The sequence below is a fragment of the Lepidochelys kempii genome, chromosome 14 (genome assembly GCF_965140285.1).
Source record: "Lepidochelys kempii isolate rLepKem1 chromosome 14, rLepKem1.hap1, whole genome shotgun sequence".
Lineage (NCBI taxonomy): Eukaryota > Metazoa > Chordata > Testudines > Cheloniidae > Lepidochelys > Lepidochelys kempii.
In genome coordinates this window covers 43,288,436-43,312,154 of record NC_136393.1, presented here as the reverse complement: position 1 = coordinate 43,312,154, position 23,719 = coordinate 43,288,436, and positions in this window count along the sequence as shown.

The following is a 23,719-nucleotide window of genomic DNA, read 5'->3' as shown; positions in this document are numbered from 1 at the left end:
GGCTAGCATGGGCAGGGATGGTTTCCCTAGTCTATATTTTCAAGAAGCTGGGAATGGGTGACAGGGGATGGATCACTTGATTACCAGAGCTCCTCTGATTCTGGGTTGTTTTTTTTTTTAAATCTCTCCACAATTTTGGTTGCAACTGAAACTTCTAGTTAAAGCGATCAGTGGAGGGGGGGGGCGGGGTCTGGACGCTCTGTCGCCTTGCGCTTTGTTTGTGTCACCTTTACACTGATGCAAAGTGAGCAAGAAATACCAAAAGAACTGCAGGCACTAGTGTAAATGACACACACCAGGATCAGGGTAAGGCTGGATTGGGGCCCAGAACTCTTCCCTCACCCACCCATCACGGCACAAGGAGTTTGATCCTGGGCCTCATGCCAACTGCCCATAAGGGGCAGCTTAGAAATTCTTCGGTTGTACAAAGCTGGTGTGTCTCCCTATGTCACCTGCCTCCTTCCAATCTTTAGTCTGGGGACGTGGTGTGGTAGCAAAGAGAGTGTGGTGCAAAATGCTGGCTCAGAACTGCTGCCACGACAGCCAGTGTAACTTAGAGCAGCCTCAACAGTGCTCTAAGTTTTATGTCAGGTGCTATTTCAGGCACCAGCCAGCCGAATCTTGGGGGAACAAAAGGGTGACTTCAAGCCCCCTTTTCCCATCCCTCTCTGCTGAGCCAAGTGAAAACTTGGCACTGCTGAGAATTCAGACCCAGGCATAAGGCAATGGAGAACCCCAATCTTTCTTCTGCTGTGGAGAGTTGGTAAAACTCAAAGCCCAGATGGCACCGTTATTAAGCCCATTATTTTTTTCTCTTTGCTATTTAAAAATAATGAGATGCAAAACCAATATGAGTGCAGCAGTAATGTTGTATGGTTCGGACACACAAGTTAAATTTCCTGTGACAACACGAACTTGATCAACTTGCATGTGTAGAGCATATTTCTCCTCTTCCTGTTTTTCTTGATGTATTTCAAAATTTACCACCCAGGGTTCTTTGTGGCATGTAATGCGGCTTGTATTAAACACGCCACAAACCCAAACTTACAGGAATGGGCCAGAACTTGACAGCTTACAGGAGTGGCCGCTAGAGGGATCGGGGCTGAATTTAGAGGGCACAATTTTCAAAAGCATCAAAGTGACTTAAGTGCACTGGGAAATTTTACCTCTAGTCTTCCTTATGAATTAATTTTTTATTTTATTTTTTTTTAAAGGGAGCTGTAGCCTGTTTTCCACAGAGTCAGTCTGAGTTCAAGCCAATGCCGTAGGGCATTTCAGGCTGCTGTCCTGTCTGATCCAGCCCAGGGACAATATCTGATGCTTCCAGGAAAAGCAAGAACCCGCTGTAACATACATGGCTAGTTTTAACATGCTGTAAATGCAGGTGGGGAATTAATTACTGACCTCGGTGGCATTCAGACTATGTCCTGAAGCATGGGATTGGGCCAGAGGGACAGCTAGCGCTGGCCACAGTGTCTAGGGTCTCGGAGTGGGAAGTTCCATGGAGAATTCCACTGGGTGGGAGACTCAGCTGTGAAGGGAGGGGGCGGGCAGGAGCATCTCATAAACCCAAGATTGGAATAACTGAAGTAATGTTCCTTTTACACAGAGCCTCAGCTCCCTGGAACCTCTGCAAATGCTTTAGCCACGTGTTTAACTCCATCCGTAGGAGTAGCCTTGGATCGCAGTGGGAGGGCTCAGGTGCGTAAGTGTTTGCAGGATGGGCGCTCAGGGCAGTCCCTGAGGCCAGGGCAAAGTGGATGTGACGTGCCACTGTCTGGATTTGGGAGCCTGCCTGCACACCAAACTCACTAGGCACTGGGTGCATGACTTCAAGGTGCTGGGCCGGGGAAAATCAGCCCCGGGTGGTTATTTCGAGTAGAAAACCAGAGCCACTTCTGGGGTCTTTCAGCTTCTAATGCCCTTTCCCTTCTGCAGCTGGATTTCATCCTATGATAAAATCCCTCTCAATGCCAAGTCAGTGCCATAAATCACTGGCCTGGGTGCAGGAATCAGTAGGCGACGTTCTCTGGCCTGGGTTATGCCAGGGCTCAGACTAAATTATTCTTCCCAAAACTTTTAAAAGCTGAGCCCCCTCCTCAAGGTAAAGAAACCAATCGTGCCCCTCACCCGTCAGCAATGTGTTAGCGACCCCACCCCCCATTTTCATGGATACGTCTTCAAACCCCACCCTTCCCACCATGGCTAGCCCTTCCCCACGCTTCAGGAGATGCTGAAGGAGATGATCCTAACCATCCCCTCTAACCTTAAGACTTGAGGGATCCCATCATGGAGCATCTTAAAAATCACAGTTTCCAGACTCTGGAACAGGGGCTGCTTTGCCGGGCTCACCTTTCTCCCTGCGTCAGGTTGGCCGATGGGGATAATGAGCCTGGAGATCTCATTCCCGCTGCTCTGAGTGGTGCCCATGTGCACATGACTCAGCTCAGCTCATCCTGTATCCCAGGAACGTCTTCATCTTCTGGGATCCTCATGGCAGCAGTGGGATGATTTAACGGACTCCCTTAGCCATGGGGCCTTTCTCTCGCTTTTGTTTCAGAGCCAGCGTCCTGGAATCGTCTCATGGTGCGTGGAGTGGTGGCAGTGGTGGGGGTGCTAGTCTTACTATACCTATGTGGGTTTTGGAAAGGTAGAGGGAAAGTGTTTGCCTACTCGCAACTCGTCTTCAGGAAGCTGCTGACTCATCCCTCCCCGCAGCCTGGAAGTCGGCAGGATTCCCAGGAATCTGAGCTCCCCGCAGTGTGTGACAGGGACGGGGACCAGGCCCAGGGAACCAGAAACAGGAATCGAGACCCAGCCCTGGAGAATGGGGAAGGAGACCTGATTGCGAATTCGTATCCGGTCTGCTGAATTGCTCACGTCCAGACCCTCCCCACAGTTCTTAAAAAGTCAAAGCATTTCGTTTAGACGCTTTCCAAACAAACCATTTTGATTTTTCAGTTTGAAACAATTTTTTGTTTAAAAATGTCCTTCAATTTTATTTTAAAAATTCAAAAAGTTACAACCCTTGAAATGTTCCTGGGTCTTTTTTTTTAAAAAAAGCTTTTTGGTTCATCAAAAATTTGGAAAAATGTTAATTTTGTTCAACCTGAAACCGGTTTTTTTCCATCTCTTCTTTGGAATTGCCAGGGACCAAAAAATTCTGTTTGCCCAGCTCGAGGGGCAGGTGAGGATTTTGGCAGTTATATTGTGGGTCTCTAAGTCTCCTTGTTGCTCAAAGTTTTCTTACTGCAAGGATGAGGGCAGGATGGGCAAAAGCTTCCTAAAAGTGTGGGGGGGGCTGCTGGCACCCAAACTGTGGCCCAGCCCCTGTGCCACCCCTTCTCCTCGAGGTCCTGCCCCCTCAAACTACCCCTTTCCCTGAGGCCCCCCTTCACACCGCCTTTCTCCCTGAGCTCCCACTTCATGCCGCCCCTTGCCCCCAAAACACTGCCCCCCGCCCCTCCCTTCTCTCCCCCATCATCCAGTCGCTCACACTTATGGCCAGTAAAAAGTGGTGGGCCCTGGTCTCCCCTGTTCCGGCACCCCTGGATGAGAGTGGGAGAGGATGAAGAACTCATTTCAAATATAACTCCCCCCGCCCCTCAAAACAGCACAATTTGACAGAAACAGCAAAACATGTGTGTGTGACATTCCCGTCCTGGGGCGGTTTATGTCTTGGAGAATGTGAACCCTGCAGGCCTGGGTGTTTCTCTACGTAATGTGACCTCACTGCTCCTGATGAGAGCCATTGTTTGTAAATGTTTCAGGAGCAGACATATTTATCATTCATGGACAGACAGACATTTATTCATAATTAGAACTGGTGAAAAATGGCGGGGGTGGGGAGGGTCATGAAAATTGAAGAAGAAACCACTTCCTTCCCCCTTCCCCCCATATTCTTCAAACTTATTTGGAAATGTTTTTCATTATCAAATTTTTGTTTCGTTTTGGTGGGAAAAACTCCATGTTCTCTCTCAAGTGGGCAGAGAAATCCAAAATGTTTTTTTTAAAGAGGGAACTTATTTCAAATGATCAATGTAATCCAAAGTGGCATTTTTAGTTATAAGGTTGCATTGTCAGTGTAAAACCCTTTTGAACCAGCTCTGTTATTGTATAACAAGATGAGTTTACTTTTCGTGATGCATTGTTTGGGCCAGGTTTCCTTGGTCCTGGAAACACTTACATGCATGTTTAACTTTAATTACTGCTGTGAATAATTCCATTTCAATGGGACAACTCTGAGGTCGGGTTTACGCTACGGCCGTATATCGGTGTAACAATGTCTTTTCTTTCTTTTATATGTAAAAGTTCTTGAGAGGTTAAAGCAGGTAAAATACATGAACAGGTTCGGACAGTCCGAGTTTGTCCGTGCAAAGTGACAGCAGAGATGTGGGATCTGCTAGTTTTCCATAAGTCTCTCAGGGTTACCCAGGATAACTTTGGGGATCTCTGTCTCGCATCGGGAATGTTCCCTGAAAGTGTCCAAACAGCTCAGAGATACAGAACCATTCCCTGGATCCATTCTTATAGCTGTCTTCCCCGGAAAGCAGTCTGGCAAGTGTTCCTGTCAGCTCATTGCTAAGTTATCTGTCAAAACACTAGAGTTTTCAGGTGCCTAAGTAGCCCCTGGAATCAGGGTGAAATTATCCTCCCCACCACTATCAAAATTGGAAATGGTGCCCCGGAGTGCACGGTACCCTACCGTAGTTCCCCCGTAGGAACTGCATGAACAGGCAACTCTGCAAGTTATCTGCATGCCTCTGCACGTGACCCCCATGCCTCTCCATTTCCTTGGCCACATGTATCCTGTCCCCATGCTGGCGGCGAATCCAGAAAAAGAGGGAAAGAGCTCACCACTGCGACCACCTGAGGGAGGTGTTGGGTTGAGATCAGCTGGTCAAAGCAGGCAATAGGGACAGAATCTGAGACTTGAAGCTCCTCGAATGACCTCTGACCTTTCTAGACCTGCCCTTCAATGAGACACAGCGATTGTAAAGTTGAATGTGATCGTAACTAGACCCATTTGAAACCCTTCACCACACAAGACAAAGCCCGTAGGATTCATTATGAATTATTTATTTCTCCTCCCCTGGATTCCTGCAGCCACCAGCCACCTTGGAGCTTTCCCTCCTCTCTCCCAGGCTGGGCTCACTTGATGGCAGGAGCTCAGCGCAGGGTCCAGCTTTGCTCTTTCGCTTCCATTCTTCACGTCTTTGGGTGGCTGCATTGGCACCTGAGCAGTCGGATGGAAACACTGAGTCCTCTGTCTCGGCAGGCAGGCCCAGCCGCCAAAGCCAAAGACTCCCTGAGAACAGGGGGAGGTTCGCCTGAACTCTCAGGAGTGGCGGCTGGGCCCATAGGGTAGGGTTACCATATTTGAACTTTCAAAAAAGAGGACACTCCGAGGGTGGGGGGGGAGTTGTAGCCCTGCCCCCTATCTACTCCCTCCCACTTCCTGCCCCCTGACTGCCCCCCACAGAACCGCCAACCCATCCAACACCCTCTGCTCCTTGTCCCCTGATCGCCCCCTCCCAGGACCCTGCCCTCTATCTAAGCCTTCCGTCTCCCTGTCTCCAGCTGCCCCCTCCTTAGACCCCTCCACCCTAACTGCCCCCCTAGAACTCCACCCCCTACCTGTCCCCTGACTGCCCTGCCCCCTATCCGCACCCCCGCCCCCTGACAGACCTCCGGCTCTCCCACACCCAACCAACCACTCCCTGTCCCCTGACTGCCCCCACAGAACCCCCAACCCATCTATTCCCCCCTGCTCCCTGCCCCTGACTGCCCCCCCGAACCTCTGCACTGTCCACCCCGCCCCCGCTCCCTGTCCCTTGACTCCCCCGACCCCTCTTCATATGCTCACCCTCTGACAGGCTCCCCCCAGAACCCCTCACCCATCCAACCCCTCCTGCTCCCTGTCCCCTGACTGTCCCTTGGGACCCCATGCCCCTTCTCCAGCCCCCCCAGCCCCCGTACCCTGCTGCTCAGAGCAGTGTGTCTGGGGTGCGGAGCCAGACACAGTGCCGTGCTCCCCCGCAGAGCGTGCAGCTCCCCCTCCGCCCCCAGAGTGCTGCATTGGGAGGGAAATCCTGGACCTTTTCAGAATTTTACAAATTCCTCCCGGAGGGCAATTTAGAACCCCAAAAGCCGGACATGTCCGGGAAACTCCGGACGCATGGTAACCCGACCACAGGGACTCCAGGATCTGCAGCTGCTGCCACCTGTATGGTGAATCCTCCGACTCATCACCAACCAGCTCTTCCCCATTCTCCAACCTGGCCCCACGGTCTGACCGTGCAGGAGAACAGAAACCCTTTGGGACAGCAGGAGAGTCTCCTCAATGCCGCCCTCTTCGCATGGCATCCCGCGGTCACCGTGAAACACGACTACCCTGCCCCCAGGAGTCTCTCAAGGAGCTGCCGGCGCAGTCACTGGGCACCCACTCGTAATGGTCTCGGGCAGTGGCATTGCAGAGGGAGCTGAGCAGACCGTCCCTTCTGTGACTTCCTGAATTGCTGCCAGGACGGATTCTCCTCTGCGCTAGGGAGAGTCCCCGAGGACAAGCAGCTGTGATGCGGGAGGGGGCAAGACAAGCACTCCCCCTGAGCCCTTGACTAGCAGGCAAGCAGGACTCTGGGAGCCAAGGGATCGATGTGTCTTGCTGGGAGAGCAGAGCTGGAGAGCAGAAAAGGGCATTGGAGGAATTGAAGAAAAATCAGTGTCATGGCCGGGTCATGGGCAGCCAGACCTCGTGGTCTGAGGCAGAGTCCACACTCACAAGACAGGAGTCGAGAGTCAGCTGGGTCAGGACACTGGAAGAGCAGAAGCAAAAGACCAAATTGTGTTCAGAACCTCAAGTCAGGTGAGTCACCCTGAGTCCGGATGCCAGGAAATCAAGCCTGGGGAGTGGGAGCAGGAACAGCCAACACACGGTCCAGAGCCGGGGAGGAGCTCGGCTGTTCAGACAGCTTCTTCTTCCTGCTGCTGGTTTAAGGAGGTCCTGGGGGCCTATTAGCTGCTCTGGGACTCTGCCAATAGGAGCCTCAAACTGGGTCTGGACTTCGTCAGTCCTAGGTAAGCAGTTTTTCGTAGGCTTGCAGGTGGCGTGCTGGAGGGTGGCTGCTCCCAGGAACCCTGCAGACCGGGGTTAATGACCCATGGGTCAGGACAGTGAGTGATCTCTCCCCGCTCAAACCTCCTGCACGAAACAGTCTCCAGGGTCCCGGATGCATCCTCTGAGAAGAAAAAAACACAGTCATGAGGACAAATAGGCTATGGAACAGGAGCCCCCTCTTTGTTGCAACAGCCCCAAGTGTCCAGAAGAGTGGACGGTTCTTACCTCCAGGAGATGCCTGGGATCTTCCATCTAAGCCTCAAGGGGACCCCTGTTGCTTGGTCTGACAGGAGGAGATCATCTGTCCCCACTGCTCCCTGCGCTGGGCTGGCTGCAGCACACATCTGTGTAAGAGGCTGGGCCAGAGAGATGTTACAATCAGGGTCCAGGCACCCCAGAAGGAGAACAGAGGGTCTGAAACCAGAAGACGAAGCAATCAAATCAGCGGATTCGACAGAGAAGTTTTCTACCCTACAGGGACATCAAAGAAGGTCTGTTAGGAAAGCTGAGATGTTAGTCTGGAAACTGCTAAGATAAACATTGTGACTTATTAAGATTCAATTTTAGTCACTACAAAGTGTGTTGTGTTTTGTGTGTCTCTTTGAAATGTGTCTCTTTCTCTTGCTTAGTATCACTTAAATCTCTTCTTTGTTACTATGCTTCCCAAACCACCTCAGTGTTGTGTGTTCCAGTGAAGTGTGAGTCTCCAGCCTACCCAACAGGCTGAGCTGTGCCCTGTCTCTCTGAAGGTAATGAATAATTTCTGAGCGGTGCTGGGCCCAGAGTCCAAGGGCAGTTCACCAGACATCTCGTGGGAAGCCCAAAGAGACCAAAGGAGCAGGAGAGATTCCGGCCCCACTGACCCATGGGAACTTGCCACAGAAGAGCCTACACAGGGCTCCAGACACAGCCACTTTGGGTGTGTACCAGAGTTCACTCACCGCTAGATGCTGGCCAGGCCTCGTGTCATTGCTTTCTCGCTGGGCTAGCAACCCCGCTGATACTCACTCTTGCAGTTTGTCGGCTGGGAACTCAGCCGACCAACCAGGTGACTGTTCTTTACTCCACTCCTTCCTGGGTCGTGCTCCTTGCAAACAAAGTCCCAAAATGTCTTGAACAGAAACAAGGCCTTCCACCCTCGTGGGGAGTTCTTCCTCAGCCTGATTTCGATTCGGCCTGCCCTTCTTGGGTTTCTATGGTCTTCTATGTCCCCTTCCTTAGGGATGGTGAGAGAAGCCAGTCCTACCCTGGACTCCAGGGTTTGGCCCAAAGCCGTCTACTGAACAGCTCGCTCTGCTTCTGGACTTTTGCTGCTGTTTTCCCTTCTTTCCTCTCCGTTGGGGCTCACTTGGTCATCATTTGGCTTAGCCCCAGGCTAGGCAGCCATAGGCCAAGCCACCCTGTTAGATACCCTCCTCCTTCCAATCCTCTCCAGCCCGGCTGACAGGTTTGCTGAGGGGATGGTGAAACCCCATTGCTGATCAGAAGGAGGTCAGAGTCTGTTCTCTAGGAGCTGAAGGTCCATTTGTCCTGCTGCGGGAAGTGGAGCTGGAGAGCGGAGATGTTAGGTGAAAGAGACTGCATGATGGAGTTGGAGACTGAGGGACGGGAGCCTCCTCCCAGAAACGCTCCCAGGAGAACAGGTTTGAGGAGGAGTTCTCTAGGGAGCCTCTTGCTTGGAAAAAAACAAGGGTGGCACATTGATGAAGATGTCTCTGTCCCAGGGATGGGGGAAGCTCCCAGCCAGGCTATGCAGCAGGGATCCCATTTCTCCCCCAAGAAACCCATTTTGCCCAAAGAAGTCAATGGCTCTTACCTCCAAGAGGGAGCGGGCTCTTCCCTCTCAGCCTCTTTGAGAACTACCACTGCTTGGCTTTTTTAGGATAAGGGACCTGTCCCCACTGCTCCCTGAGGTGCTTCAGCTTCTGACTGCACCCATCTGGGAGGCTGTCACATATGCCAGGGCCTAGAAGACATGCAGGGAGGAGGCTCCTCTTCATGTCAGACTCTGAGAGCCCAGAGAAGGGCCAAAGGAAGAAAAAAGGGCAGGAGATGAAGCTTGCCCGGAGCCTCTGTCCCATCCTCACCTCCTCAAATGTGGAGCTTCCTGAGCTTCAGTTGGGCAGACAGTCTGTAGCCCTGACACAAAGGTCCTTCTGCGCCATATGGGGCAGGAAGATCTCTGCCTGGGAGCACCGGAAATGGGATGGGGGTGAGATCAAGGAAAGAGGGGAGGGATATGGGTGTGAGGGAAAGAGCTCCTGCCCCAGATGAAGGAATTTGGGGGGCCGAGGGAAGGACACAGCTCCACAGAGAGGAGAGAGAGTTCCTGTGAGTGCCAGGGGCCTCCATTTGTGCTTCCACTAGCCCCCCATTTACAGTGAGACAGAGCAGTACCTGCAGCAGGGAGCGGGACTTGCTGAACAGGGAGGGGAACCTTGAAGAGCATCAGATGAACCACAGCCCTTGCAGCGCCTCGGGCATCTGGTGCAAGTGCCGGATGATGTGAAGCTGGCCCATGACCTTGGCTGTGACATCCTCATGCTGCAGGGGAACGAGAACATGTCAGAGACTGAGACACTCCCCAGGAATCAGGGAGGATGAAGGGCACCTGGAACCAGTGCCATCATTTCCACCCAGCAGCTGCTCATGTCTGAGTGGTGGATTCACCCTCCTGACCCCCAGGATGGAGGCTTGCTGTCCTCTCTAGTGACCTCCAGTGCCAACCCCCCTCCTTGTCGGGTGAGCTCCTGCCACTTCCCCATCAGTGCCCCGACAGCTGTTCCACCTCCAACCCACCTGGGGACACCGCTCAAGTTCGGAGAACCCTCTCCTCCACCCCCACCTCCATCCCCACCCAGGTAGGGCAGGGAGGGGGCTCTAGAAGGGTGGCGGGGGGAGGGAGGGATTCTGGCAGCAGTGAAGTGGGATGGGGAGAGCTTGAGACCTTTCCCCAAGACACCCCAGTGCCAAAACCTGAAACCACAGGATGGCAGCCCTGGGGAACGGGACAGGTCAGGAGCCCCTGACGACTGAATCCTCCCAATCTCTCAAGAGTGGGTCCAGCCCTACCAGCAGCAAGACCCGCTTCCCACGCCCATGTGCCTCAGTCAGTCACCATCACCAGTCAGTCCTTGGCCTCCCAGGATGCCAGGGATGGGAGCAACTCTCGATGGTGGCTCGGGTGACATGGACACTAGGCCGTGGGGAAATGGGTGCAGCTCTGTGGGGCAGGAAAGGTTCCCAGAGGGCACTTAGGGGACTCAACTGTCCTTCCCAGGAGTGATAGCAGAGCACCACATCCGAAGAACAGAAGTCCATGAAGGCCAGAAGTCCCCACTAGGCTCCTTGCTACCAGGCCAGCGAATGGCGAGAGGATGGGAAGGAGGCCCTGGGCCCCACCCCAAGCTTCTGAGTCGAATGCAGCTGCTTACCGTGACCCCCATCAGTTGCTGGGCTTCCCCCAGGAGGGAGTAGACCAGCACCAGCCCAGCCTGGCTGACACGCAGCAGGGGGTCGTGGATGGCCAGCAATGCTGTCTGTACGAAGGATCTTCTCTGCCCGACGGAGAAGAATTTTCCAAAGACCTAAAACCAAGAGAACATGAGGCTCGAGCAGATTGCCCAGAGCCAGCCTCCAAGTCCTGGCGGTACAATGGCATCTCGTGCCCCAAAGGGTGGGGAAGAGAGCTGCTGTGGCCAAGGCACTTCATTCCCTAGGAGGCTTTCAGGGTCCCAGGGCTCAGGGAAGCCCCTTTATTAAAAGGTGGCAGATGCTGAGGGACCAAAGCCTCCAGTGGCTCTTTCGGGAAGGCAATTTATGGCAGGGGCCAGGATGGGCTGGAAATGGATCTCTAATGTGTGTGAGCAGGCCCACTCTGCTGTGCAGGGCACAGAGACGACAGGGGACCCTGTCTTGCTTCCAGCAGAGAGATCTCCTGCACCTCAGCGGCTAGAGGAGTGTGCGTGTGTTGTTACGGGGGGAGGGGGTTGGAGCTGACAGACCAAAGGTCTCTTCCCCCAGCTAAGTGATTTCTCTAGTTGCTGGCTATGGCCTCTGCAGCTCCTTGGTTTCTTCAAGGGGAATCCAACCTGCAGCCTGACAAGAACACGGAGACTCCTGGCCCAGTCCCAGTGTGGGACCTTTAGCACCAGCGTGTCCCACTGGTTGCTGGATGAGGAACTCTGAGCTGGAAATAAGGAGCGGGCTCTTTTCCTGTCTCCAGGAGGCATCCACTGCAGGGAACCCAGCCAGCCCCACTCCCTGAGCTGTGTCATGCCCTGGCACAGTGCCCTTACCTCCCCCACTCTGGCTGTGTTCTTGTAGCCCAAGAGCCGGCTGTCCTGGTGCCAGTCATAGCACCAGAGATCTTCCGCCTCATGTATGGTCAGGCCTGGAAGAGAGAGAGAGAGAGACTTTTCTCCTCATTCTGGTTGCAGTTTCTGTGTCCTTCCAAGCCCATTGGTGGCTGCACAGTGGAGTGGAGAAGAACAGAGGCAGAGAGAGATTTGTCCTCCGGCTGGGGTCAGTCTGAGAGAAATGGTCTGAGGTCCCATTATCAACCTGTGGTCACTCTCAGTCCCGTATTGGGTTCCGTGTCCCAGCTGGGTTCCTTACCCCTCTGTTGGAGCAGCAGTTGGTAGAGCCGGTAAGTCCCCTCCCTGGCCTGCCGGCTGATGTCCTTGTCTGGCTCACTGACAAACAGAGCCAGCTGGGCCACATGGTGACCCATCCGAGGGAACTCGGCTGAGATCTAATGGAAGGGAGAGCAGAGGGGACTCCATCAGCATTTTCCTCTCAGCTCCCTGTCCTCCCTGGGCCAGAGGGCTCCTTTCTCTTAGCCCCTCTGCAGGAGATGCTGGGGGAGAGGAGCTTGAGATCGACCCTTCATTTGCTCTGCTGCCAAGGGAGCCCGCAGCTGCTTTGGGATGCCAAGCAGGGGCTGGAGCATGGGCCCCTTAAAGGCCCAGGGACAACACTGAACCAGGACAAGAAGAACTTGACTCAAGCCTAGCTCAGTCCTGCTCTGACCCTGCCTCCCTATGAAGAACCCTCCTAAGCCACAGCCCCGGCAGCAGCAGCAGATCCTGCAGCCCACTGGAGCCAGCCCGCCTCCGCCTGGAGCCAGCAAGCTGGGCTCGGAGCCCACTTACATCAAACTCAGGGAGGGTGACTGTGTATCTCAGCAGGGCTGTGCTGCTCCTGATAGCCCTGGCTCGCTCCTGCGACACCCTGGACACGACCCAGAGGTTGACATGCTGTGGGGAAAGGAGGCAGGTCAGACTCAGTGGCCAGCTGCTCCTGCTTTGCAAATGAGCCCCATGCCCCCAGCCCCAGGGGCCTGAGACATTCTGCGCAGGGGGCAATAGCTGAGTCCTTGATGGCAGAGCTTTAGAAGGGGATTCTTTCCCCCAGGACGCAGCTTGTACCCTTCAGGTCACAACTTCTCAGAGTCTCTCTAGACTGGGACAATGTTCGCGGTCGGGGCTGGTCCCATCCTCCCAGAACTCCTGATTCCTGAACAGTTCACCAGAAAGAAGATTGAACCCTTGGCCCTTCCTTGCTATGCAAATCCTTGGGGGGATGTAGGGAGTGACTGAGAGCACAATCCCCCCAGGAATTTCAGAGCACATCAGAGGGAAGGGCTGATTCCCTGGGCTCCTCCTCTTTCTCTAGGAAGGAGCATGTGCCTCTTCTCTGAGAACCATCTCCCCAATCTCATGGGCTCTGTGTGTTGGAGGGGTGGGGGAAGGGTGGGTTTTCAGACTCTCACTCCCCAAGACAGCCAGGAGCCCTGTGCTTAGTGCTCAGCAGAACCAGGCAGAGCTCTGGCTTGGAGTCCCAGCTCCTTCCTCTGTCCCTCAAGAAGGAAGGACCTGACACTACATTGCACTGACCTCCCCAACCAAGGACGGCCCACTGGGGACCCAGCTAGGAGGACAGAGTAGAAAATGCATCTTCCAGTCTCTCCTTACCAGTCCCCCAGAGAGTTACGGTCAAATGGGGCTCACCTCCAAGATGAAGTGGAGCCTGTCTGTGTCTGGGGACTCTGCCAGCAGGTTCCCCAGCATGGCATCCAGGACCTCTGGGATGACTTTCTGCAGAGTCTGCAAAGCATGGGTCAGAGTTAGGGAACCTGGGCCTACACGTGCCACAGGATGGGAAGAGGAGTCTCTGGGAAGCACTGGGGAGACTCCCAAACACATCTCCCGGCCTCTCTCCTTCACATCCCACTGCAGGCAATTTGCAAGAATTGATGACCCCTGGACCTTTAATCCATGAGCTTAGCAGGTCTCTGCAGAGGGCCTTGTAGGCAGAAGAGTATGAAACAGCCAAGTTGCTATGGATGGAACCTGGGCTTCTGGGCCAAACACGGCTTAAGAAAGAAAGAAAGAAAGAAAGAAAGAAAGAAAGAAAGAAAGAAAGAAAGAAAGAAAGAAAGAAAGAATCCCCCAGGGAGGGGTAATCTCTTCCCTGCTGGAGGGAAGGATCCAACCCTGCAGCTTGTTCCATCTCTGCTACCCCACCCCGAAATCTGGAGCTCCAGCGAATCAAGGGAGCAGGGACCAAGGACTGCTCTGGAAGAGGAGGAGGATGGAGGAGGAGGAGGTACCTGGATGCCGGTGGTGTCCTTCTCCGTGCCCAGGGTGAAGACGGAGTGAAGGGCAGCTCGCAAGAGGTGGGTCTCTAGGGCTGGCTCCAGGGCAGGTTTCATGGTGCTGGCAAGAGAGAGGAGCTGGTATTAGACTGTGCAGTATGGGGGTGGGACTGTCGCCAACACGGACACCAAGCCACAGGGATAGAGGCACAGGCTGGCGAGAACGGAAACTGAGGCACTTAGCTAGGGAATGACAAGGCCAAGGCGTCCCAGACAGACAGTGGCAGGACAGGAATAGCTCCTGTTCCCTGGAGCCTGCTGCCCCTCCTGTATCTGAGCCCGGGAGTGAGCCCCTCCCCAAGGCCCCTGTCATGTGATGGGAGTGAAAAGAAGAGCCCCGCCAGGAGAGAGTGACCCTCCCCACCCCACCATCTCTGCCAGAGGCACCACTCTTGGGAGGTGACTTGGGAGGGGCAGTGACGGTGACTCCCAGCCTTGGGCCTGATCAGCACTGGGGTGAGGGGAGTCGGCGGGGTGGGGGGTGGGGCTGTCTCGGTACCAGAGGTAGCCCACTGCAGCCAGGGAGTGGGCGAGGACGGCGCTGGGTGACGAGTCATCGGGAAGCTCCTCGATGAGCTCCTGTGAGACGCGAAGGAGACAAAGGAGCATGTGAGATTCAGGCCCAACTGACACCTCCCAGTGAGGAGATGACACAGCCAGTGCCCCACATGGCCAGCAGGATCCCCCACCGCCTCCCACTCCCTTCCTGCCCATCCGACTTGTCCCCCTTCCCGGATTCCTGCCCAGCTCGCTCCCAATCCCCTTCTCTCCTCCTCCCTGTCAAAACTGCCCCCATTCAGCCCCATCCCGACGACCGAGCTGGGACCCTGAGATTCCTTGTCCCACACTCTGAGCTGCCCCCCAGCCCCACAATTCTCCCCCTCCCTCCAGCTGCCGTATGGCGTGTCTCACTCACCACGATCCTCTTCACCACAGCCGCCTTGCAGCAGCGCGGCTCCAGCGTGTCCTCCCCTCTCTCCCATGCAGCCAGACATGCGGGGTAGACGGCCTGAAGGAACAGGAGCTGCTGCCCCTCATCCTGGACCCACCAGGAGTGGGGTATAGTGAGAGAGAACCTGTTAGCTAGGGACCTTCCTGCCCCACCCACACCATCTCCAGGGCTCAGGCCTCAATGGGGGATTGTGGGGACCCGCCTATTCTCCAAATCCCCCACCACTCCTACGCAAGCAGGATCAGGAACTGGGACAGTGCCTGTGGGGGGAGAGGACCTCGGCTGTTGTGGGACAAACACCCCCATCTTGGGGGTCCCACATCATGGATGTAAAAGGGCCCCATTAGGGGTGGTGGATCAGGAGGGACAAGACCCTCGGCAGGGGGTGGGGATGCTGGGAAGGGACAGGGCAATCTTGGTTCCAGCCCAGATGGGGAGCATTTGTACCTTATCTCTGCACTGGAGCTGCTCTCGGATGACTTTGAGAGCAGCTTCATCTTTGGCCACGTCCACCCCTTCCTCCTGCTCTGAATCCAGGGGGGTCCCTGCACCAGGGAGGGAAGGACAGGGGCGTGGTGGGCAGAGCAGGATTCAAGACCCCCCTTCCCACCTCAGGCACCCAGGGCAGATCGGGCCCCAAACCTCCCTCTCAGGGATGTCTTCAGCCCCCAACAGGTGCCGTAGCCCAGAGCAGAGCCCCCCTCCCCTGCCCAGGACTCCAGGGGAGGTGCCGATTCCCCCGGCCCCGGAGCAGCAAGGACCAAAGTGGCAGCAGCTCTTCACACCCCCACCCCCAGGTCCCCGTGCGGAAGGGGCAGCTGTGTGACGGCCGCTGCTCTCAGTGGGGTTCGCGTGGCTCAGGCCAGACTCCTGGGCTGGGGACCCCCCCGCATATCACTGGGAGAGCGTCTGGGCCCAGGGTGTTCACATCCCGTCCTCACCCCTCCCGGAGCCCAGCCTGGCTCCTCACCTGGAACAAAGCAGTGGCCTCCATCGGCCTGGCTGCTGCCAGAGGCCCAGGTGCTGCCGCTGTCCCAGGCTGAGCTGCCGGTGCTGGGACAGGGACCTTCCACCTCCTGGCCGGCGGGGGCTGGAAGGTCCTCAGAGACCGGGCAGGGCGATGCCTCCTGATGGGAACGAGGGCTGGGCTCCTGGGGCCGCTGCTGCCCACACAACAAGCCCCAGAGCCACCCTGCCCGGCGCCCCTCCTGGGCTGGGTCCTGTCTGCCAAACCGCAGCCTGGGCCAGCTCCACTGGGGCCTGGTCGGGGCCTCTCCCAGCTCGGCGCCTGCGCCGGGAGCCGGGGTCCTTTTCCAGAAGGCCGGGCACTTCCGCCGTCTGGCCTGGACGGGACCTGCTTCCCCGCCAGCGGGGACGCAGGGCTTGCTCTGCCCCTTGGGAAGATGGCAGCTGCTTCCCTCAGGCTCTGGGGCCACCTGCAGAGCCTTCCTCCGCAACATCCGCAGGAGCCTGGCCATCCTGGAACCGAGCGGGGAGCAGGTGTGAGTCTGGGCTCAAGGCAGCCTTTCATTCCTGGGCCTTTTCTGTCCCTCCTCCTCCCTGCTCCAACCACAGCCGCCCCCTCTGCCCCCACAGGAGTGCAGGGAGTGCCATCTACACACACGGGCAGGAGTTCATTGCATGATCTGCTCCCAACGTTCCCCCTCATAATCCCTGCTGCTGCAATATCCAGGAAGTCTCATCCTTTTCCAGCAATGAGGTCAGTCCCAAAGACCATCGGTTACTCTGGACAAGCAGCCCCCTCCTGTCGTCCCAGGCCACTCTCCCGCCCAGGCTAGAGAAGGAACAGAACTCAGGCGTCCGGACTTCTCCTGGGAAAAGACCCTCGGCACAGGAAGCACAGGGCCCTCCTCATTCCCCATTGATTTCCAGACTCAGCAGCTCACAGGGTCTGGCCCAGTTCAGAGACTCTCAGCCTGGGGAACAGTGTCCCACAAGGGAAGGGCTGGGAGCCCCACTGCTGGAACCTTTCCAAACACACTGGAGACGGCTCTGGAGAAGCCCCTGCCTGGCATAAGAAGGAGGGGCTCTTGGGGGCTGTTTGCAAAGGAAATCCCCCTTTGGAGATAGTCTCTCCCCGTTTCTGCCTCTCCCCAGACAGACAGGGGAAGCCACCGAGGAACCCGAATGCCACTCACTTGCTCTCAGTGATGGGATAATGGATGGCGGATGTTCAGGGTCAGCAGACGTCCCTCGCCCTCCTCCTCACTCTCCAAGCCCAAGGCAGGCTGGAGAGGGTGGTGACCTCAGGAGTTACCCTGCCCAGCCAGCAGGCAGGGTGATGACACGAGGGCGATCGACTGGCTGTGAAAACAAGAGTCTGTCTGATTGCCAAGGGACGGAGAAACTCAGCCAGCAGCAGGGGGGTGCAGAACACGGCCCTAGGGCAGAGGTGACAGCGCCTCCGGGATCCTGACATCCCAGCACTTTACACACCTTCCTGCAGCCTCCCAAACCCACTGGGCTGTAGCGATGGGACCCCAAACCTACTGACGGCAAACGGACTCAGCTACCAGCTCAGGGTCACACCGAGTGTCAGAGCCATGGATGGATCCCTTCACTAACCACGGCCGCACACTCCCTCCCACAGCTGGCAATTGCAACCAGGCCCTAATGTCTGGTCCCCCTGCCTTTGAGAGGGAGTGTCACTCCTGCTTCCATTGCTGCCTATTGATCTGTGGGACTTTGGGCAAGTTGCTCCCCCTCTCTATGGCTCTCTGGGACTCACATCCCTGAATGGACTTTAAAAAAGACAATGGTTAAAGTTTGGCCCCAACTAGTTCTTGTTTCTCAAGACTAGCCATTTTAGCAAAGTTTAGAATTCTTGACATTCAACACCTGGAAACATCCCTTTCTCCTTCGCAGATGGCCTTAACATCCCTTATCTCACCCAGGCTCCCTGCTGCCTGGAGTTAGAGAATTGACCCTGTTCCCATTGGACCTACCCAAGGTGTCACACAGCAAAGCGGTGACGGAGCCAGAAAGAGAAGACAACAGTCCTGATTCCTGTTCTGACTAACAGACAACAACCCGCCAGAGGCAGGATAAAGCCCAGGAAATCAGATGTGAACATTTTCATGGAAACCGTTTTCTGTCAGAAAATCCATTCAGACAAAACCACTTTGTTTCTTGAAATCATAAGAAGTAGGATGAAAATTCTTTGCAAAAATATTTGTTTCCAAAACAAGAGCATCTCCTGTTTGTCACAGTGCAGTCAACTGTTTCGTCGTACACAAAGGGGACACACTATGATCTAGCAAAAAGAAAAGGAGTACTTGTGGCACCTTAGAGACTAATGAATTTATTTGAGCATAAGCTTTCGTGAGCTCCAGCTCACTTCATCGGATGCATCTGTAGCTCACGACAGCTGTAGCTCACGAAAGCTTATGCTCAGGTAAATTGTCCTCCTATTCTTTTTGCAAATACAGACTAACACGGCTGCTACTCTGAAACCAACTATGATCTAGAAAATTAGATGAGATGCTTCAGTCTGAGCTAAGTAGTTGCTGCTCTTCACAATTTCAAAAGAATAAAATACAAATAAAAGAGAATATTAGGTCATAATCAGATATGGCTCAGTGTGATCGGACACCGCCTAGTCTGCACTGCTCCGAGTGACACTCTTCAGTGGATCCCCAGCATCCACCCATGGCGAGGTAGGTGGGAGAGGATTGTTATTCGTACTTGACAGAAGGAGAAACGAAGGCTGAGAAAGGAGCAGGGACTTGTCTTAGCTGATGCAGCCAGCCAGTAGCAGAATTGCTCTCAAATGAGCTACAGACCAGCAATTGTTCCTAGTAATTATGCAGCAATTATTTGAGAAGAATTGGAATGTTCAAGAGGATCATGAACTGCTCCGAGACAATGAATGGAGAGCAGCATCCACATTGGTCAGACATATAACTGGTTGTGGCTTATTTGCTTGGTCATAAAAGAGAACAACAAAGACCAGATTTTCCTCCCTGTCAATAGCCCCCTCCTCAGCTGATCAAGGTTGAGACTTTGAAGGGTGGGAGGCTAAGGGTTCTCATCAAATAGCCCAAAGAATGGCCCTGATCACCACCGAGGCAATCACTCTCGGAGCCCTATTCCAGTCTCCTCTCTGTGAGGGCCTCCCAGAACCCACCCGGCCCCCGCTCCACACACAGAACACCTGGTGGTGGGAGGAGAGCAGAGGAAAAGGACAACGAAAGCAAGAAGAGAAAGGTAGGAGGGACAGAGGAAAGGGAAAACAAAAAGGAGAAACCCCAATGTCCCCAGTGATTCTAAGGGACAAAGTCCTAGGTCGGAAATAAAATACTGCCCCCACAATCTAATGTTTTCCTTTCCTAAAAATCAGCCGGCACCTGATGGATCAGACTGAACAGGTTCCAAACCTCTCCGAGGCTCTTACCTTCTATACAGGGACGTCTGTTTTTGAGCAAAACCACTACAAGAAAAGGAGAAAACTCCAAAGAGGGTCCTCCTTGCGCTCACGACCGTGAAAGTGAATGCTCTCTCAGTCCTCCAGGAGAGACCTCGAGAAGGAGACGTGCTGAAGCAAAGCCACAGGGATCTCCGAGGTTGCCCCTGTCCTGCACCCCTGTCCTGCCTGGCTGATGTCAAGATCTCTCTGTGAGATCATCGCCTCCCCGCCACCTTTGTCCAATAGGCTGAGGTCCTGCCAAAGGCCCTTGTGATGTCACTGCCACACCCACCCCTCCCCTGCAGTGCTGATGTCCTGCCCCTGTCCAGCCACACTGGATGTTTCAGCTGCTTCCCCGGGATCACCCCACGCAATGTCACTTCCTTGTGGGGTGACACTGACTACACAGTAGAACACAGAGGTTCTTCCCCAGGCCGCAATTAGGTTTTCACAAGTTAGTTGACTTTATGGCCAGAAGCAACCGTTAGAGCATTTAATCTGATCCCCTGCGTATCCTAAGGCCTCCTGTATATCAGAAGAGCTGGGCTTTTCTTTTACTCAAATGTTTTCCAGAAAGGCATCTAGTCTTTATTCGAAGAGATCAAGAGATGGAGAATCCATCATTTCTCTTGATAGTTTGTGCCAATGACAAATCACCCTCTTACAAATCCGGGTCTTATTGTCATTATACTTTTTCTGATTTCTGCTTCCATCCATGGGGTCTTGTCATGCCTTTCTCTGCTACATAAAAGAGCCCTTTTATACTCAACATTTTCTCTCCATGAAGTCAAGCAACTCACCTCTCATTTGTCTTTTGTGTATACTAAACAGATTGAGCTTTTTCAATGTCTCATTAGAAGGCATCATCCCCATCACTCAATTACGAATCTTTTCTGTACCCTCTCCAATTGTTTTAACATAATATTCAAAATGTGGACACAAGAACTGGATTCAACATTCCAGCATCAGTCTCACCAATGCTCTTTCACTTCCCTTTCCATTCTCACTACTCTATCCATCCAAGAATGGCTTTAACCTTTTTTACCACAGTTTCATATTGACAGACCATGCTGAGCAGCTCGTCCACTATGGCCCCGAAATCCTTTTCAGGGTCAATGCTTTCCAGCGGATCGTCCCCCATTCTGTAGGGTGCCACCTGACTCCTTTGTTACTGAAGCTATGGGGTTGCATTTGGCTTTATTAAAACCTAATTATTTAGTAAGTATTTTAGAAGAACTAGCCCATTAGAGAGAGAATCGTGAATTACTCAAAGACAATGAATGGAGAACAGCGGCAAGAGCAATCAAATACATGTTTGGTTATGGCTTATTTCCTTGGTCTTAAAAGAGAGTAACGAGGACCTGAGTCTCCTCCCTCACAATAGCCCCAAATTCCCCCAATCAGCACTGAGACTCTGAGAAGCACAAAGCTGAGAGTCCTCACCAGATGTCCCAGGCCACCACCGGAGGGAGTCACTCTTAGAGCACCATTCCAGCCACATGTCTTTGGGAGGGCCTCCCGCAATGAGAGTTGGAGTGCAACCCCCCATCCCCAACTCTACAGGCACAGACAGGTCCTGGTGGTGAAAGGAAAGCAGGGGAAAAGGACAAAGATGCAAGAGAAGACAAGAAAGGAGGGAGAGGCAGGAAAAGGGAAAACAAAAAGGAGAAACCCCAATGTCCCCAGTAATTCTAAGGGACAAAGTCCTAGGTCGGAAATAAAATGCTGCCCCGACAATCTAATGTTTTCCTTTCCTAAAAATCAGCTGGCACCTGATGGATCAGACTGGTCAGGTTCCAAACCTCTCTGAGGCTCTTACCTTCTATACAGGGACGTCTGTTTTTGAGCAAAACCACTACAAGAAAAGGAGAAAACTCCAAAGAGGGTCCTCCTTGCGCTCACGAATGTGAAAGGGAATGCTCTCTCAGTCCTCCAGGAGAGACCTCGAGAAGGAGACGTGCTGAAGCAAAGCCACAGGGATCTCCGAGGTGGCCCCTGTCCTGCACCCCTGTCCTGCCTGGCTGATGTCAAGATCTCTCTGTGAGGTCATCGCCTCCCCACCACCTTTGTCCAATAAGCTGAGGTCCTGCCAAAGGCCCTTGTGATGTCACTGCCACACCCACCCCTCCCTTGCAGTGCTGATGTCCTGCCCCTGTCCAGCCACATTGGATGTTTCAGCTGCTTCCCCTGGATCACCCCACGCAATGAGCGTTCATTGTGGGCTCAAGCCCAACACAGTAAAACGTCAGAGGCTTCTCCCCATGCTACGCTCAGTTTTTCATAAACTAGCAGACTTTATGGACAGAAGAGACAGTTAGAGCATGTCATCTCACCCCCTGCCTATCACATGCTTTCTGTAGAGCATAGTAGCTAGTTTTTGACTACACACATTCCAGAAAGCCATCTCGTCTTCATTAGAAGACATCAAGAGGTGGGGAATTCCCACCACTTCCCTTTCTAGTTTCTTCCTTTGGTGATTCATCCTCACGGTTGAATATGTGTGCCCTCTTTCTAATATGAATTGGTCTCTTTTGAGTTTCCAGCCACTGGGTCTTGTTATTCTTTTCTCTGCTAGATTAATGAGCCCTTTCATACCCGATATTTTCTCTCCATGAAGTCACTTCAACGACGTCACCTCCTGATCTTTTTTATCATCGAAACAGGCTGAGCTCTTTCAATAGCTCACTCGCAGGCATTTTTCTCCAGCCCACAAAACGTTTCATTGCTTTTTGCTGCCCCATCTCCAATATTTCCAAATCTTTTTTCAAAGGTGGACGCCAAAACTGGATGCAGGATTCCATGATCAGTCTTCCTCATGGTGTGTCACCTCCCTATGCTCCTCACTGCTCTTTTCATACATCTAATGATGGCTTAGCCCTGTTCACCACAGCATCACCTTGGGTGCTCATGTTCAATGGCTTGCCTAGCATAGCCCTAAATCCTCTTCACACTCAGTGCTTTCCTGGATACACTTCCCCACTCTGTAGGTGTGGCCTACATGCTTTGTCGCTAGCTATAGGACCCTTCATTTGGTTCTTTTCCAACTTGTTTTCTTTGAATGGCTCCAGCTTACCAAGGGATCCGATTGCTCTGTGTCGCTGCCCTTTCCTCATCATTAATTACCACTCTGCTACTATTTTATCACCCACCAATGTTAGCAGAAGTGAAATTTTATTTGGGTTGCGGTTCATTGATATTTATTTTCAAGAAATAGTCCTTGAGAGCCTCTTCATATCCCTCGTGCCCATAACCTGCTCCACACAGCACAGTGAGAAAAGGCCGCCCAGCCCAGCTCTGCCCTAGGGGCTAAGCACAGAACAAACGTAGGAGCTTGTGTCATCCATAGCTTCAGAACAACATGTGGGGGTCATCAGCTTACAAAGACACTCTAGACCGGTAGCGTAGACAGGCCCCAAATGTATCTAAGTGTCCCGCCTTGCAAAACAGGAGAGAAAAAAACATAACCTTGAGTAGCTTTATTTTATAGTCGTGGAAACTGAGGCACACAGAAGCAAAGAGATTTGCTCATGGTCAAAAAGTCAGGAATAGAAAATGGCCCATCTGCTGATAGTCAGTCCTGGGCCCTAGCCGTGTTTGTCCTGGCTTCTCTGCTTCAGCTCCAGTAACAACCCGAGTTGAGGTTTTCTTCCTCTCTGTGTCCTTTAACTTCACGTCACTGGAGAAGAAAGATTGTTTCTGACCAGCTGGGTCTAATGCTTAAAAACCTTAATTTTTTTCTTTCATAGATTCATAGATAGATTCATAGATATTTAGGTCAGAAGGGACCATTATGATCATCTAGTCTGACCTCCTGCACAATGCAGGCCACAGAATTTCACCCACCACTCCTAAAAAAGACCTCACACCTATATCTGTGCTATTGAAGTCCTCAAATTGTAGTTTGAAGACCTCAAGGAGCAGAGAATCCTCCAGCAAGTGACCCGTGCCCCATGCTACAGAGGAAGGCGAAAAACCTCCAGGGCCTTCCAATCTGCCCTGGAGGAAAATTCCTTCCCGACCCCAAATATGGCGATCAGCTAAACCCTGAGCATATGGGCAAGATTCATCAGCCAGATACTACAGAAAATTCTTTCCCGGGTAACTTGGATCTTACCCCATCTAAAAACCCATCACAGGCCATTGGGCCTATTTACCATGAATATTTAATTACCAAAACCATGTTATCCCATCATACCATCTCCTCCATAAACTTATCGAGTTTAATCTTAAAGCAAGATAGATCTTTTGCCCCCACTACTTCCCTCGGAAGGCTATTCCAAAACTTCACTCCTCTGATGGTTAGAAACCTTCGTCTAATTTCTAATCTAAATTTCCTAGTGGCCAGTTTATATCCATTTGTTCTTGTGTCCACATTGGTATTGAGTTTAAATAATTCCTCTCCCTCTCTGGTATTTATCCCTCTGATATATTTATAGAGAGCAATCATATCTCCCCTCAACCTTCTTTTAGTTAGGCTAAACAAGCCAAGCTCCCTGAGTCTCCTTTCATAAGACAAGTTTTCCATTCCTCGGATCATCCTAGTAGCCCTTCTCTGTACCTGTTCCA